The sequence below is a fragment of the Ziziphus jujuba genome, chromosome 3 (assembly GCF_031755915.1).
Source record: "Ziziphus jujuba cultivar Dongzao chromosome 3, ASM3175591v1".
NCBI classification, from domain to species: domain Eukaryota; kingdom Viridiplantae; phylum Streptophyta; class Magnoliopsida; order Rosales; family Rhamnaceae; genus Ziziphus; species Ziziphus jujuba.
In genome coordinates, this window is record NC_083381.1 from 25,860,894 (window position 1) to 25,878,916 (window position 18,023).

At 33.2% G+C, this 18,023-nt stretch overlaps 1 pseudogene; it reads left to right on the forward strand.

Annotated features, from left to right (window-relative positions):
* The first annotated feature begins 4,795 nt into the window (after window positions 1–4,795).
* Window positions 4,796–8,280, forward strand: LOC107423119 (putative calcium-transporting ATPase 13, plasma membrane-type; annotated as a pseudogene).
* The last annotated feature ends 9,743 nt before the right edge of the window (window positions 8,281–18,023 follow it).

Consider the following 18,023-nt stretch of genomic DNA (forward strand, 5'->3'; position numbering starts at 1 on the left):
ACAAACATGCTCTTAAGTTAAGGTTACTATAACCCACTCAGGTGCAGATGAAGTGTACCATGGCCTTATATCACAATTCAATCAATAAACGTATAGATCTCACTAGTTATGGCATACCGTACTACCCACCTCTGGATTAATTAGAAGGTTGAAAGTAGCCACGTAGCAGCAAAAAACAATATTTTTATTCCTGTGAGATCCTTTCTCCCCATCCCACCGATAAAGAATTGACACATCATTTTAAGAAATTAGAAAGTTGGAGACAGTGCAAAATTTGACCCGGGATTTTTGTTTTCTCTTTTTCATTTTTTCATCAATTGTGATTTTTTTTTTTTTTTTAAATGTGAAACATGAATATGAATTTGGATATTGAATACTTATGTAAGATTCACATAGCTAGGATCCTAGTCATGTAATTAGTTATGTGGGAAATCCGACATCGTATTTGTCAAACATCAAAGGAATTTATTATAAGATCATTTTTTAGGAAAATACAATTCTTTAATCTTAATTGCACAAACCTATTTATCACGAAACAAAAATATTTAAATCATTATACTTTTGAAAATTAATTAAAAAAATTAACTACTGAAGTATTGCAGATTTTTGAAATGAACAATAGATTTATAAGATAAAATGTAAATTTTAAATGAAGATAACTTCTAAGAGTTTTATTATAAGATATGATAAGAGTGGATTCGTTCAACAATCCACAACCAAATCGAGTAACTCATGAGTTAGCTCGTCATGCTTACATTTAGAATCTTATGAAAATTGGATGGACGAAGTTCGTGAATGGTTGGTTCCTTTCATTCAGAATGATATGTGTATAGTATCTTCTTCTTAATAAATATTTTCTTTTATTTAATAAAAAAAGGATCATTAAAAAACAGATCATTTTTTTTGTTTTTGGGTAAAAGGGAGGACCCAAGAGCCTGAAAAGAGAAAATTAATCTTTTTTTTTTTTTGGCCAGAGATATATAATATTAATTCAGTTCGAAATATTAAATTAAAAGTTAAACCTCATTGGATAGGCTTCCGAATACTTTTTTTATAAACCAAAAATTGTTTTTAGTTAAAGATAAAACGTGAGGAATACCTAATCTATAATATATATCTAAATATATATATATATATAGTTTTTTGGGTTATAGTTTTAGATTCAAGGTGATGAAGTTTTCTTCCTTTTTTGAATTATATATTTTTTAAATGTGAAACAAAAATAGTTTTGGATAAGATTGAATATTCCATGTGTAAGATTCAAATAGGATCATGTGGAAGATCAACATATTTTTCAAACATCAATGGGAACACAACACGAACAACCACCAGTCATAATCACTAGTATATTACAACATATTTCTCAGGAAAATACACCTAAATCCTTAATCTCTTGGTTAAATTTCATAAACCTAATCACCATGAAAAAAAATATTATAATTTAAATTATCAAAAAAGTATTATTCTCTTGAAAATTAACTGAAGAAATTAGCTGTTTATGTATTGCAATGTTTTTTGAAATGTTAAATACGCTTAGTCCCATTAAATTATTACACATTTTGCATTTACTGCGAAAATTACAAAAAGTTTCAATTTATCCCTTGAATTATTGTCTTTTTGTCACTTAATACTTCAAGTATGCATTTTTGATAAATGAATTTGGCAAACGTAATTATATTCACAATTAATAAGAGAAGTTTTTTTTTTTTTTTACAATTCCAAATAATTATATATAGTCCCATAAGTATCAACTTTACAAACTACCCTCATCGTTATCTTTTACATTTTGAATTGAAGTTAGGATTTCATCATCTAAAAAACAAACGTTGCCATCGCCGCTATAAAGAGTGCCGGATTACACTGCAAAAGTCGACAGACTCGGAATAAGCATCTGGCAACCCTCCAGCCAGCCGTGGTTTAGGCTTTTTTTTTTTTTTTTTTTTGGATAAAATTTTAAGCTCTTCATAGGCTCTTCTCCCATAATATCCTAGCCACCATCAGTATAGGAGACCATAGATGGCTTGTAAAAGAGTGTTTAATTTCTTAAATTTCCAATATTTTCTTGGATTTTCCGAGAAATTTTATTTGAAATCATCTGGATTGAATCCTGTATAGAAGGTTCAGATATCCCATCGGGCAATTCACCTGAAAATCCATTGTTAGCCAAAAGCAATTGCGGTAAAGACTTTGCCGAAGCAAACAGACTTTCAAACCAATTCGAAGAAAAATTAATATATGCAATATTCAGAAACTCATAGTTACCATATATGTGGATTTGTGTTTCTATCAAATTGTTTTTTTGCTCCATCTGAGTTTCTGTTCTTTTACCAATTATTTAATAAGGGTACTATAATAATTTAAAATTTATAAAATTGTATAGAGTTATTTTTGCAGTACAACTAACATTTCTCTTAAGATAACTCTATTGAAAATTTTGGTTATTTTGTTTATTTCGATTTTGACTTGTGTGTATAATTAGTTTTACTAAATTAATTTTACAAAATTACATGATTGGACTAATGTGATTAGAATAATGATAATTCAAGGAGGATCTTTTTTAAATTTGGAAAGCAAACAGTAAAGTACTTAAGAATATCTCTAATGGTGGATGTGAATTGTTCCTTATATGGCATATAACTTATAATGTTTAAGTATATATGGTATAATTACACAGTTAATTTTAAAATTATTTCCAATAGTAATTAATGCATGATAACTATTTATGTCTATTAGTTAATTACATATTTTAATATTTTTTTTGAAATAATTAACTGTTTAAAAAAATTATATTTTTTAGGAAATTTCACAATGTCTAACAGAGTGTCTATAATAGACATTCACTTCGACAATATCTAGGCTGCATTAGCCTTATAATTTATTCTAGACTTTTTCATTGGAAAGTATTTGAAGGAAAAAAAAAAAAAAAAAAACCTTCCATAATGTGTCGCATGTGTATTTTTACAATCTACATTTCTATTATAAATGCTCTACTAATTCAGGATAATAAAATGTATATGACCCATTTTTGGAATAAATAATGGATTGGCATGGAAAAACAATGTGTGAAATTATAAGATAAAATTTTAAATTTTAACGGAAGATAATTTCAAATAACTTTAGGCTGTGTTTGGAGCTTGGAGACTGATGAAAAAAAGAGAGGGGAACGATCTTAATTTCCAGTGTTTGGCTAAAAGAAGAAGTGGAGGAATAAAAATACAGAGGAAAACGGAAAGATTGAAAACTACTACATAAATTTCATTATTTTCAAAAAAAAAAAATAAATAAATAAATAAACAAAACAAAACAAAACAAAATTTTCGTTTCCTCCACGAAAAAATAACGGTTGGACCTGCTCCCGCACCTAACAGCCCTCTCTCTTCTCTCTACTCACTTCTCTTACGTCTATTATTTTTTTCCCCATATATTTGAATAACCAAACATAATAAAGAATTTTAATTTTTTATCATTTATTTTTCGTCTCTTTATTTTTTTTTTTCCCTTCGGTTTTTCTGCCTTCCAAACTAAGCGTTAAAGTTTATAATAAGATATAAATAAGAGTCAATGTGCATTCAATGATCCATTAAAAAAGAAAAAAAACAAACATACTTTTGTGTATTAATATATATATATATATATTAATATATATATATGTATATATTAATATATATATATATATATAGATATAACAGATATGTTTATCATGTGTATATATATTATGAGATAGTACATTCATTAACACTTTTCGTAAAATTGAATTTATTGGATGATATTAAGAGAAAAAAAAAGAAAAAAGAAAAAAAAACACACCCACACACACATCGTATTGAATGAGCTTATCCGACAAAATATAACCCAAATATTTAGTTTTAAAAATAAAAATTGAGAAGAAGATGAGAAAACATGAAGCATTGATTTTCGCTTTGTGTGGCAACATGAAGCACATGTGATTTTTTTGTTTTTTTGAAATAAAAGTACATGTGAGCGAGCATTTAATCCAATTGAACAGGTAATAAAGTATAAATTAATAAATAAATAAATGACTACAGAATTTCTTTCAAACAGTTCTTTATATATATATATATATATATTAATTTCTTGCAATTTTTTTTTTTTTGGGGATAAATTGGGGGAATTACTTTAGAAAATATTAATTTAATATATCTCTGAAAAAAAAAAATAACGATAACATTTAATATTTTAAATGTGATAAGCGTTGCATACACGGTCAATATTTATTTCCTAGCCTTTTTGTTTTCTCTAAAAAGTAATTTTACAAATACTTCTAGTATTCACTTAACAATGATTTAATTGGATCATTTTCAAAATCTAGCCTTTTTATTTTTTCTAAAAGAGTAATTTTACAGATACTTTTAGTATTCATCTAACAAAGACTTAATTGGATCATTTTCAAAACCGCGTTAAGTTTGACTGGTCACGTCATAATAGAACAGGAAGTGTTAGGTTACAGGCAGCAACGAGGAAAAACAGTCGGCATGAGTTAGATATAATTTGGCCAAGACTTTATAACCTAATATAAACCAGGTACAAATAAGCTGGTATTGCTCTTTTCCATTTTCTCTAGAGAAGAGATCTTTGTTTATTTGTAAGTTCGGTAAAAAGTAATATAAAAAATATATGGTAAGAAAGTAAAGACCGTTAAGATATGGAACATAATCAAATATCTTCCACCACATGACCTGTACAGTTCCACGAAACTTCGTAAAAGCAATTGAGTGTGTATAAATAGTTAACTCCAATCGTTCCACGAGTTTTCATCAAAGATTCATTTTATTGGGTTTAATTTTTGAAACTAAAAAGAGTAAATATAGTGGTTTTTGTGTTATCTGCTTTCGATACACGTTAGAAACATTTTGGTTTTGTGCTGCTTTTCTCTACTTGTTTTTTGGTTTTCGTATTGGCTATTCTGATACCGTACTATCAACTCTGTGTCTTTTCAATATTTCTTTTTTTTTTTTTAATTCAATTTTTCGATTTTTTGTGGTTGTGAAAACATGTCGCCAAGTATTCTTCATGCAAATCTTGCATGCATCGAGTCATTGCTTCAAGTCCCAAACACTGTCAGTGTACATAAAAAAAAATGGCACACTGCTTTTGTTATAATTTATTGTTCCAGAGCCCTGTTGTCAATTTACCAAAATTCCATAACCAAAAAGGGCAAAATCGAAATTCCCCTCTCTATTTCCTACACCGCCATCCATGTCAAACCAGAAATTGAGTCATTCGAAATCGATCAAACAAGCCTGGTTCAACTTGTTAAGGACAAGAATCTCGATCAGCTTCAGCAATTGGGAGGGATTGATGGTGTAGTTTCAGCTCTCAAAACTGGTGCAGAGCAAGGAATTTCCAATGATGATGAAGAAATTGCCAGCAGACGTGAAGTTTTTGGTTCAAACACTTACAGAAAACCACCTACAAAAGGGTTTCTGCATCATGTTTGGGAAGCTTTTCAGGACCTTACGATTATCATCCTCATGGTATGTGCTGCACTTTGTCTTGGTTTTGGTATGAAGGTTCATGGAGCCAAAGAAGGCTGGATTGATGGGTTAAGCATACTCGTAGCCATTTTTCTTGTTATTGCTGTTTCTGCTATTAGCAATTTCAGACAGAACAGACAGTTTGACAAATTGTCAAAAGTCAGCAATGATATCCAAATTGATGTTTTGAGAGGTGGTCGGAGACAAAAGATTTCAATATTCGAAATCGTAGTCGGTGATGTGATTTGCTTAAAAATTGGAGATCAAGTTCCAGCAGATGGTTTATTCCTGCAAGGTCATTCTCTTCAAATAGACGAATCTAGCATGACAGGGGAGAGTGACCATGTTGAAATTAATCATGACCATAATCCTTTCCTGTTTTCTGGAACTAAAGTGGTCGATGGCTTTGGCCGAATGGTCGTCACTTCAGTCGGAATGAACACAGCATGGGGAGAAATGATGAGCCAACTCACTCGCGATTCAAATGACCAAACTCCATTACAAGCTCGGCTCAACAAGCTCACATCTTCAATTGGTAAGGCTGGCGTGACAGTTGCTTTCATTGTTCTTGTTGTCTTGTTTGTTAGATACTTCACAGGGACAACAAAAGATGAGAATGGAAATCAGGAATTCATCAAGGGAAAGACCAAGTTCGACAACATTTTGAATTCTTCAGTGGAATTTATAGCAGCTGCTGTCACCATTGTTGTGGTTTCCATACCAGAAGGCCTACCATTAGCAGTGACATTAACTCTTGCTTATTCAATGAAGAGAATGATGGCAGATAAAGCAATGGTGAGGAAGCTCTCTGCTTGCGAAACTATGGGCTCTGCCACCACCGTTTGTATTGACAAAACAGGTACATTAACCATGAACCAAATGAAAGTCACAAAGTGTTGGCTAGGCAAAGATTCTATGGAAGAATTAGGAGGTTATTCTTCAGTTGCTCCATATGTTATAGAATTGTTCAGGGAAGGAATTGCTCTGAATACTACAGGTAGTGTATACAGGCCAAGTTTTGGAATGGAATATGAAATCTCAGGTAGTCCAACAGAGAAAGCAATTCTTTCGTGGGCAGTTGAGGATTTGAATATGGATATGGAGGAAACCACACGTAAATGTTCAATTCTTCATATCGAGGCTTTCAATTCACAGAAGAAAAGAAGTGGGGTTTTATTGAAGAGGAAAGTCGACGGCTCTGTTCACGTTCATTGGAAAGGAGCAGCAGAGATGATTCTAGCAATGTGTTCGAGTTACTACGATGCTTCTGGAATCATCAAGGATCTTGATGATAGACAGACATTGGAATTCCAACAGATAATTCAAGCTATGGCAGCGAGCAGTCTCCGTTGCATAGCTTTAGCACAAAGCAGAGTTCAGGCAGAGGAGGTTGAGGATTCAGATGGACATAAAACAATGAAAGAACAAGGTTTGGTTCTGTTAGGACTTGTGGGTATTAAAGACCCATGTCGTCCAGGAGTGAAAAAAGCTGTCGAAGATTGCCAGTACGCCGGAGTCAACGTCAAGATGATAACCGGTGACAACGTTTTCACAGCGAAAGCCATAGCTGCAGAGTGTGGAATACTTAGAGCAGAGCAGAGCATGACATGAATGAAGCTGTAATAGAAGGTGAGAAGTTTAGAAACTACACAGAAGAAGAAAGAATGGAGAAAGTTGACAAAATCCTTGTGATGGCAAGATCATCTCCGTTTGATAAACTCCTCATGGTTCAATGCCTCAAACAAAAAGGCCACGTCGTCGCAGTTACCGGAGATGGAACCAATGATGCACCGGCATTAAAAGAAGCCGACATAGGACTCTCCATGGGAATCCAAGGCACAGAAGTTGCAAAGGAAAGCTCAGACATTGTAATCTTGGACGATAATTTTGCTACGGTAGCTACAGTACTCAAATGGGGTCGGTGCGTTTATAACAACATTCAGAAATTCATTCAGTTTCAGTTGACTGTGAATGTTGCTGCTCTTGTAATCAATTTCGTCGCCGCAGTTTCGGCTGGCGAAGTGCCATTAACCGCGGTCCAGTTATTGTGGGTGAATTTGATCATGGACACATTAGGTGCTCTGGCTCTAGCAACAGAGAAGCCTACCAAGGAACTCATGGATAAACCTCCGGTGGGTCGGACTGCGCCTCTTATCTCCAACATCATGTGGAGAAATATTTTGCCTCAAGCTATGTATCAGATTTCTGTGCTTTTGATACTACAGTTCAGGGGAGAATCAATCTTTGGAGTAGATGATAAGGTGAAAGACACTTTGATCTTCAACACTTTTGTTCTCTGCCAAGTTTTCAATGAATTCAATGCCAGGAAGTTGGAGAAGAAGAATGTGTTTAAAGGGATTCACAGGAACAGATTGTTTGTGGGGATCATTGCCATAACCATGGTTCTTCAGGTGATAATGGTGGAGTTTCTGAAGAAATTTGCTGAAACAGTGAGATTGAGTTGGGGGCAATGGGGAATATGTATTGGAGTTGCTTCCATGTCCTGGCCAATTGGGTGGGTTGTCAAGTTCATTCCTGTTGCTGAGAAGCCATTTTTCAGTTATTTGAAGATCAAGAAGCACTTCCGATGAAGAAGGATCATTCATATGAAAGACTTAGAATTAGGCCAACAGTTATTTTTATTTAAATCCTTGGATTGTATTTAGTTTTCCAGTTTTATCATTTGCTGGATATAGATATAGGCTTTGCAGTCGAATGCTATTTCAATCATATTATTATGTAAATTGTTGGTTACCTTTTTCACATAATTAAATATAACTTATTTACTGCATCAATTATTCAATTGTCTCCTAAAAATGTTTCATGCGATTTATTTTATTTTATTTTATTTTTTCTGGGCTCAAAGAAGTTGGTTTAGTAAAAATCTCAAAGATTTGGTAAATGAAAAGAAAAGTGTTGCTACAAATTTTTTTTTTTTTTTTTTTTTTTAATATAGGGCCGAAGAACTTAAACGAATAAGGGAATAGACGAATATTAATAATGGAATAGACGAATCCATGTAATACTACGTATAAAGGCAATCAAATTGTTACAGCATTGCAAATGTGATCGTTTGGGCCTGTGATTTATCTTTCAATCTTGGCTTCAGCTTTTGCTTAAAAATGTTTAAAAGGGCACCGCTTTGTTCCCACTATGTTGTTCTATTGAAGCCCAATCGAATGAACCATATGTACTTTTTAGAAAATGAGGTTGGTCCCAACGCTCAAGGTGACATCTCCATTAACCATTTAATATTAATTCCTACTCCACGGAATGCCAATCCTTAAAAAATATATTCGGTTGCCAATCACAATTATATACATAAGTTTTTGCTATGGTGGACATGCACACTCATAAATCCACCATGTAATGGTCCTGGGGTGAAAGTTTAGATTTTGATATTGCAATAATTTTTAATCTAAAAACGTATTTCCAATACATAATTTCATGGGTGAGCTGTGAGGGGCATTTACCAATTTAGTCTCACTGAATAACTGAGCATTTTATATTACCAAAACAAAAATAACTGAGCATTTTATAATAAATAACTAGTAAGTACACAAGCCTTTAATCCAAATCTACAGATATATACTAATAAATTGGGGAAAAAGAAAAAAAGAAAAAAAAAATGAAACTGAATTTCTTGGAAACGCAGCAAAGGTTGGTTTACTTGACGCGGCCACTATCTATGTTGATTTACATAACGCGCGGCCACTATCTATGTTGCTTGCTTCCTTTTTCTTTATTGGAAAATTTGGATCTATTTTCAACAAAAGTAACCGCAACATCATTTTTGGTTAAGAGTTTTGATTCCATGTTATAACAGAACATTGTCGTCTTGTTATTACTGTTCAAGGGCAAATAAATATTCTCGGAAGATAACGAAGGTAAGGAAAACCATCATTATTCAGTGTCGTCCTGCTCTGCCATGTGTTTTCAATGAATACGCATCAGTAATTTAATTTTTTCTTTATTAATTTTGAATATATATATATACAGAGAGAGAGAGAGATAACAGGTTTTTGGATTTAAAATGGGTTTATATATAAGGGATAACAAATGTTTCGATTTGATTGGGCAATCAAAGGACTTCACTGTAAAAGTAAATTTAAACCAATGGATCGATTCCATTGCTAAACTTTAGAGGCAAATAACAGATTATGGACAGTCCACGTATACATATTCCATTAATACAGAATATTATAATGTTCATCAACGAAACTACACAATATTATGATTATTTTACTCACTTCAACTTAATAAATTCCGTGTACTTAGAAATAAAAGAGGAAATTAACTTCATGTCCTCACTCAATTTTTGCCGTCATGAACTTACAAGTTGAATGTATTAACATAACAAAAAAGAGATATAATTAAAAAGTTTTAAGGATATAAAATATACATAAAAATTACAAAACATTTTTTCTCTTCATCTTCGACTGAACATTATCTGTGCATATCACCATCACCAAGAAGATTGATCCAAACACACCAAAGATTGGGTTAAATAATCATCACAATTGTATGTTGAATATCTTTCGGATTTAACACAGTGCTGATATTCATCAATAAGCTTAGCTCGATCAGATGAAGATCTCATAGGTACCCATTTTGGCCACTAAAATCCAGTTTACAAACAGCAAATCGACGAGTAATAAAACCAGGATAAGCCATGTTATCAAATTTACCAATTAACCCTAACACAAGCAAAATCTCCCCCAAGGATTCTACAAAATGACACCGAATTTAATTATACAGATCCAATCCATATGTCTTCTATTCTTCTAAAGCTGTCACATATTCAATAGTTGACATTTTAGTGGGAGAGTTATTAATATTAATATTATCCTGGGAATCCCAAACTTCAACGGTGCCTAATTTGAAGGACAAAGCATATAGCTTACTTTTATGGTATATTATATAGCAGTAGTCCCGCTTCCCGAAATGGGTCCAATTTTTTTCTCCATGTTTGCAAAATGCAAGTCTACCCGAGTGACGATGCATCACCACAGCTATGAAACAGTCTCTGCAAGCCTATGGATCAGACGAGAGAATGACGTTTTTTATATCCTTTTTGTCAACGCCAGTGGTCGTGGATTAAAGTCTTCAACGAGGGTAGTCGAATTTGAACTTGTGAGAATGGATTAACGAGATAAAGATTTGGGATCCTTTTTTATGCGTCCAAAATCACCAAGCACCCCACGTGATGATCCGACGCAATGTGCCTCAGCTGAAAACCTTCCAAACACTTTCTTAAATGTGTAAACCTTATTTTCTCTAAGACTAAAGAAGCGGCTTGAAGAGGTATAGGATTTGTGGTCTTCTTGTTGATTATCGGTAGTAGAAATCAATAGCTCTGGGATTAGAAAAGATAGTATTTTGCAGCCATATTCCAATTTCCAAGAAGGACACACAGCTTTGAAGCAAGACATGTCCTGATCAAAATGGAGTTCCTTCACGATTAGCTCCAAAAGCTCAATCGGAAGGTTCGGGCAGTTTGATTCGTCTGCACATAACCTTTTGGCCATTGTTGCAGAGTTTCACTTTAATATATGCCCCAAAAAAAAAAAAAGAAGACACCAAAAAGAGTGTTTTTTTATTTTTTATTTTTTAATTTTTATTTTTTATTCTTTATTTTTAAATTTTTTGATCGAAAGAAGGAGTCGAATAGAGCTGTTGAGTTCATGAACTCCTCCAGGACAAATTTTATATGGACAAAAGATGTAAAGTCAGGAAACTTTTCTAGTACTCCCTTGAGTACTGATCACTCAGTACTACTGCCTCACATCAATAACACGTGTCTCATTATTCCATCGCAATGTTTGCTGTCGTCTCCGTTTCACGCCGTTTGTTCTTTTACTTTTCTGCTCCCTTTTAGTCCTCTCTCTCACTCTCTAATCGTTTTCCTCATTCCTTCTCATGGGTTTTATTCTCTGTCCCTGTAATTTTTTTTTTTTTTGGTTGAATTTCTTTGTTCATTTTTTACAAATTGAACCCGCTAAGAAAATAAATTCAAGCTTTGCAGATGAATAGGTATGACAAAATCAGCAGAAATGATATAATTAAATCCTCAAACACAACAATTCAGATTTCAAAATTCTTATTCATTGAAATTCAAATCTTTTACAGTAGCAAAATTATATATAGTATCTCAAACATAAACTAATCCATATTTCAAAATTTCATTTTTTTTTTTCTCTCTAATTTCAAAACCTTATTTTGCATAAGTTTAAGTGGAAAAATTTTTAAAAATAAAAAATAATTAAAAAAAGAAGAAGAAGAAGACAGTAACAGTGGGACGACAATGAAGACCAAAGCCATATAGGAATAAGAAAGCTACTTCCTCATACTTTCTCTAGGCCACCCAACCGACCTCAATGTCTCTTGCTCAGCAAATTCTTTATTTTATTTTATTTGTTTTAAAAGATTATTCTTGTTTTTGTTTATGTCTTGGATTGGAACAAATTATTATAATTCATCCCCGATCAGTTGACATTTTTCAAAAATTTTAAGCATAGAGCTCTTATTTCTTTCTTATTAGTTATTATAAATTAATAATATAATATGTTATAAAATATTATATTATAATAAATTATAATAAAATATTATAATAAATTATAAAAATATATAATAAACTAATTGTAACATCCCATCCCAAATTATATCGGAATTTTTGCACGTTAACCGAGGTTGACCATTGACCGAGTGGGTCAAAAAGTTGACTTTTTGTTCCGGATGAAATTTCTAGTTGACTGTGGTACTGTAGCAAAGTACATGATGCCCCAAGTTCATAGACTAGTAGCACATCCGAATCGGAGTTACCGTTTAAAAGTTATGGGCAAAATAAGTCGAGATCCAAACTGTCCAAAGGCACCGGGAGTTAACTTTTTGTGGTTGTAGAATTTTGTTTTGACTTTTGTATGGTTGTAAAGTACTCGTTGATACGGGTTCATAGACTAGTGGCACGCTTAAATTGGACATCTAGTTAAAAAGATATGGACTCGCAAAATTTTTCGTATACCATATTATTTTATTAGTATGTAAAATTGGATGCCACGTGTCAAGCCCTCAGCCAGTTCCGTGAGTGCACAGTGGCACCCATGGGATGGCTTCTTATTGGCTCAACCCGCGTGGGAGCTGTGTGAAGAGAGAGGGGAGGAGAGAGAGAGAGAGAGCTAGAAAGAGAAACCCAACCGGCCACCGACGATTTGCCATTTTCTGGCCACCATTTCCATACACGCGCCACCCCACCTTGAAGCCTACTTGAAAACCAACCGGCCAGCCAAAAATCACGGCCAACCGACCGCCGACTCGCCCGGATCGAGACTTTTTTGGGCGGCAGTGCCAATTTCTTCAAACCAAGATTTCTCCTTATTCTAGCCTTCGTTTGCCTCACTGCCGGTTCCCCTGAGTCACCCATTCCCCGATCTACCTTCCCACCAAAACTCAGGAATAGTGGCCACCGGATGCACTGTCGGCGGTGATGGGTTCCGGTGACCATGACAGCTCATCTGAAAATCAACTTTCTGGCGAGTTTCCAGTTACACCGACCATCCTTTCCCATTAATTCCGACCCTCTAAACCCAAATCCGATGTCCACTTTTCTCAATTCTTAACGGATTGTGAGAATCGAAGGCCTAAAATTTGAGAGCTTTCCGGCAAGATTCCGGCCACCTCAGGTCCGATCTCCGGGAAGTAAGGCCAGATTCGTAATCCTCATTTCACAAGCTTCGATTCGGTATATTACTCGTAAATTTTGGTTGTCGTTTGTGTTCGCTCCCCGGGTACCCGTTTGGGAGTTACCCGGTTAAAATATTAAAATAATTAGTTTTGCGTATTGTGGATATTTTAGGTGCACATGTGGGTAGTGGAGTTAATCCTGTAAAGGATCTCGATTGATACGCGTGCTTGAGGTGAGTGACCCACCTTCAAAACTATTTTGGGTTGATAAATTTCATATATTTTATGTTGAATATGTGTTTGGAAATTATATTCATGTATTAATTATTTATAAATTATATTTAGGATTTTGCTGCCACAATTGAATAAAATTATAGTATATTTGTGCATTAAAGTATAATTTGATTTTGGTAAATTATGGGAATTTTATTTTATGAAATTGTGGATTTAATTTTATTTAAATTGTGGTTGAAATAAATTGTGAAATTATTTATGTTTAATAAGAATGTATTATCCATTGATGAATTGTGAGATCCAATTATATTTGAATTTTGAGGAATTGAAGTAATACTTATTTTTAATTATTGTTACATTCATGGATGGATTTGAAATTGATAGAAAGTATGCGATGGATTTATGACAATGATTTATAAAGGAATTGTGGAAAAATTTATGGGTTTAATTGAATAGAATAAACCCGGTGGAATTTTTTTTTGGGGATTTGAAACTATATGGATTTTAAAATTTTTTAGATGCACCACACACATACTGGTGTTCTGTATATGTGGATATGATTAGTGCGCACATGGATATAATTAGCGCGTAGGTGGGTGTGAGTAGCGCGCAAGGGATTTATGGGTTGTCCTGTGGTTGCCATCGGACTAAAGGTCGGCAAGTTGATATTGGCTGTAGCCATCCCCCGGCCATGGCAAAGACGCCTGTTTGCAACGGCGCGGTGGGACGCCACGCGACCGTATGCCGGTTTCTCTCTTTAACCTCCTGTCTGGTGGTACCTCGGGACGCTGGATACCATTAGCGCCACTGGTATATAGTGTGTGCATCAAATGGTTTTCACGACCTGATTTTTAATAAAATGTATTTAATAGTGTTTCATTAATTATTTAAATTTAAAGGTTACGCAATTTTTATAAAAATGCTTTCACGAAATTATTATTCAAATTGTTTTGGTATTTTGAAAGCCATTCTAATATATTATATTTTCCTTCATTTTATTATATTCTTAACATTTATTTTAAATAGGTGTTTTATTTTGATTAAATTATTTTTTTATTTAATTGTTCAATTAATTGAGTTATTCTAATTATTTGATTATTTTCTGAATTGTTTTAATATGATTATCATTGATATCTTTGTATTATCTGTTGATGATATGTTTTTAATCTTTTAGGATTGTTACAAAAGTTTATTTTCATTTCTATTATTATTCTCATTCTAATTTTGGATTCTTAATTTGTTGTGTTTTATTTGTAAATTATTTGGTTAATTATTTTTCTGAATCTTGGGCATAAAACATCGGGTTTTGTGAAAACGTTTTCAAAAGAGAACATTTCCAACTGAGTGACAGTGAGGGTTTTGAGAGAAAAATTATTTTCCACCATTATTACTAAACCATTCATGTATTTATTTATTTAATAATTATTTATTCATTTTCTTATTACTAAATTACTTGATTAGTAGTAGTTAGTAGACTGGGTCGCTCACTGAGATGATTAGCATCTCATGTTTTCAAATTTCATTCCCTTAGACTCAGGTGGTAGACATTGTTCGATTAGGGCGAGCTCGACAGTTTGATCGTTCCCGAAACTTCGAGAAGTCTTCTTTCCTTCGTTTCTTACTATGTAATTTTCTTTCTACTTTGTTGTATAACTTTTGTACGTAATTGTATCTTATGATGCTCTGTATAAAATGGGATATATTTCCTTAATTATTGCATTAGTTCCCTATCATTTATTTGAAGTGCTGAAATTTGTGGTAATATTTTGTAGTAAAGTGGGAGGAATAAGGTGGTACATTTAGAAGTGTGTTTTCAGTGCAGGAAAATTGTGGTAAGTCCAACCTTTAGGAGAGGTTCTGTCAGATTTTCTATTGGAGGATCCGGTATGATTTCCCTGGGATCAGCGCTTGTCTAGGGTTCCGGTGAGGGATCTTGGACGGGTCCTGACACTAATTATATTATATTATAAATTCTACATACAAAGAGATAGTGCCTAATCCGAAAGACATTGGGGATCCCTGATCAATTGAAGAATTTGCAAAAAGCATCAATATCAAAGAACCTTTTAACTGAAGGTAAATTTATCACTAGCCTTTGATATCTGATATATTTAGATATAATTAAAAATCTCCATTTTAAATTTCTTTTTCTTTCAGTAAATAAATTGCTTATTTTTGTCATCTATCTCTTTAGCCGAAGTGTTTGAGATTGACATGTTCAAGGAAGACAATGATGATGAAGCACTGGACACTGCATTAGAGAGGTCCAAATCCAACACGACATTCAGAGGTAATTTACAGTATATTAACTTTGATTTATAATAAATTTAAATAGCAAATTACTAAACTCTTTTTGTTGACTTACACATATTTACAAAAAGTTTTTCTAATTAATTAATTATTACTCCTTAGTTTAGACCCTACTGGTTGGTTTTTCTTTGATAAACTTATTTAATAGATATTAGGCTTAATGGGAAATGTGATCATACCATATGCTTGATTTAAGCACCAAAAACGAAAAAAATAATTCCCAATTGAACAATAACATGTTACTTTCGTTGGCTTTGCTAGCATCCCTCTTTATTCTTTTCTTTTAATTTAGATTATAACTTTATCTCGTGTTGTTTTCTATGAAGGAAAAGATATCATGGACTCTCATGCCAAGCAGGATGAATCCGGAAAAGAAGAAATTAAGAAGGTTAAGAAGCTGTCACAAATGTACGATGACTTAGAACTTCAAGTATTAGAAGGACAAAATGTAAGTAATATATTATTTTTAATTATTCCATTTTATATTTATGGTTTCGCTACATTTACATTTCTGAGTTGTGTTTTTTATAATCTTCTCTAGTACTGCTTTGTGAATTCCAAAAAGAAATAGAAAGTAATGATTTTTTTATTTATTTTTACAGGAATTTAGAAATTGGAAAATCTTAGTTCAAAAGAAAGTAGGTCATTTGGTAATTTCTTTTTGTTTTATTGCTATTTATTCTTCAGATTTTTTATCATATTCTTGTTTGTAGGTTTCAAACTACATGACTTTGTGTAAAAGTTGTGTTTGGATAGAAGGAAAATGAAAGAAAATGTCGAAGGAAAGAAGAGAGAAAGATAGAAAGAAAGAAAAACAGAATTGTAAAACTGTAATTGATTTTTCACTTTAAAAAAAAATACACATGAAACACTATTAATACAGGTAGTATAACTAACAACAGCTGACCTGTACTAACAACTTGACAACTTGCCAAAACAAACAACTGTTTTATTAACCAACATTGCCACGTCACTAACTCTAACTAATATACTTCAACATTCCCCCTCAAACTTGTATTTTGTTAAACCAGATGAAACAAAATGGGAGTTTGAAAATAGTAAATCAGCAGAAGTTGCAGCACATAAGAAGTGAACCACGTTGCAGAAAAACTCCCTTTTTGCTGAGTGTTTTTCTGAGTGTTAAGTAAGTCAGAGAATGAATTGAAACTCCAAAATACTCGAATTAAGTAGTCTGAACAACTCCAAGCTTATTCTTCAGATAGAGAAACCTGGAAGTTCCTAAACTCTTTGTAAACACATCAGCAACCTGATCTCGAGTAGGCACATATCGAATTTGGAGAGATTTTTCCAAGACTTTATCCCTGACAAAATGCATATCTATCTCAATATGTTTGGTCCTTTGATGTAGAACTGGATTTTCTGCTAAAGCTGCTGCACTAAGACTGTCAGTCCAAACTATAGGAATTGGTAACTGAAGTTCCAGCTTCTTGATCAAATTTTGTAACCAACATAGTTCTGAGGTGATGTGAGCCAGGGCTCTATACTCTGCCTCAGTGCTTGAACGAGCTACAACTTGCTGCTTCTTGGACCTCCATGAAATAAGATTTGAACCTAGAAAAATTCCATAACCACTTGTTGATCTTCTGTCTGTTCGATCACTTGCCCAATCTGAGTCTGAAAATCCATGAACAGCAAGTTTCATTGTTGACTTGATGAACAAGCCATGTGTTGCAATGCCTTTTAAGTATCTTAACAATCGTTTACAAGCATCCCAATGTAAAGATGTTGGAGCTTGCACAAATTGACTGAGTTTATTCACTGTAAAACTAATATCAGGTCTGGTCAATGTAAGATATTGAAGAGCACCAATGGTACTTCAATACAACTCAGGATTTGACAAAATATCTCCCTCTTCTAGAGATAAAGGCTTATTAGAAACCATAGGTGATGGTGAGGGCCTAGCTCCATCCATTTTAGTCTTTTTAAGCAAATCAAGTATATATTTTATCTGGGTTAACAGCATACCCTTACTGTTTCTTGTAGCTTCAATACCAAGAAAGTAACTCAAGTGTCCCAAGTCTTTAAAAGAAAATTGAGAATTCAAATCTGAGATCAGTTGTTTAATTGCTACTCCATTAGAACCAGTGACAATAATGTCATCTACATATACCAAAACTAAAGTATATGCAATTTTAGTCTTCAAAACAACAAAGAGGAGTCAGAAACTGTATTAACAAAACCCTTGCTTAGGAGAGCACCCTTCAATTTTTCAAACCAAGCACGTGGTGCTTGTTTAAGGCCATATAAAGCCTTATGAAGCTGACACACATGTGTTGGATATTT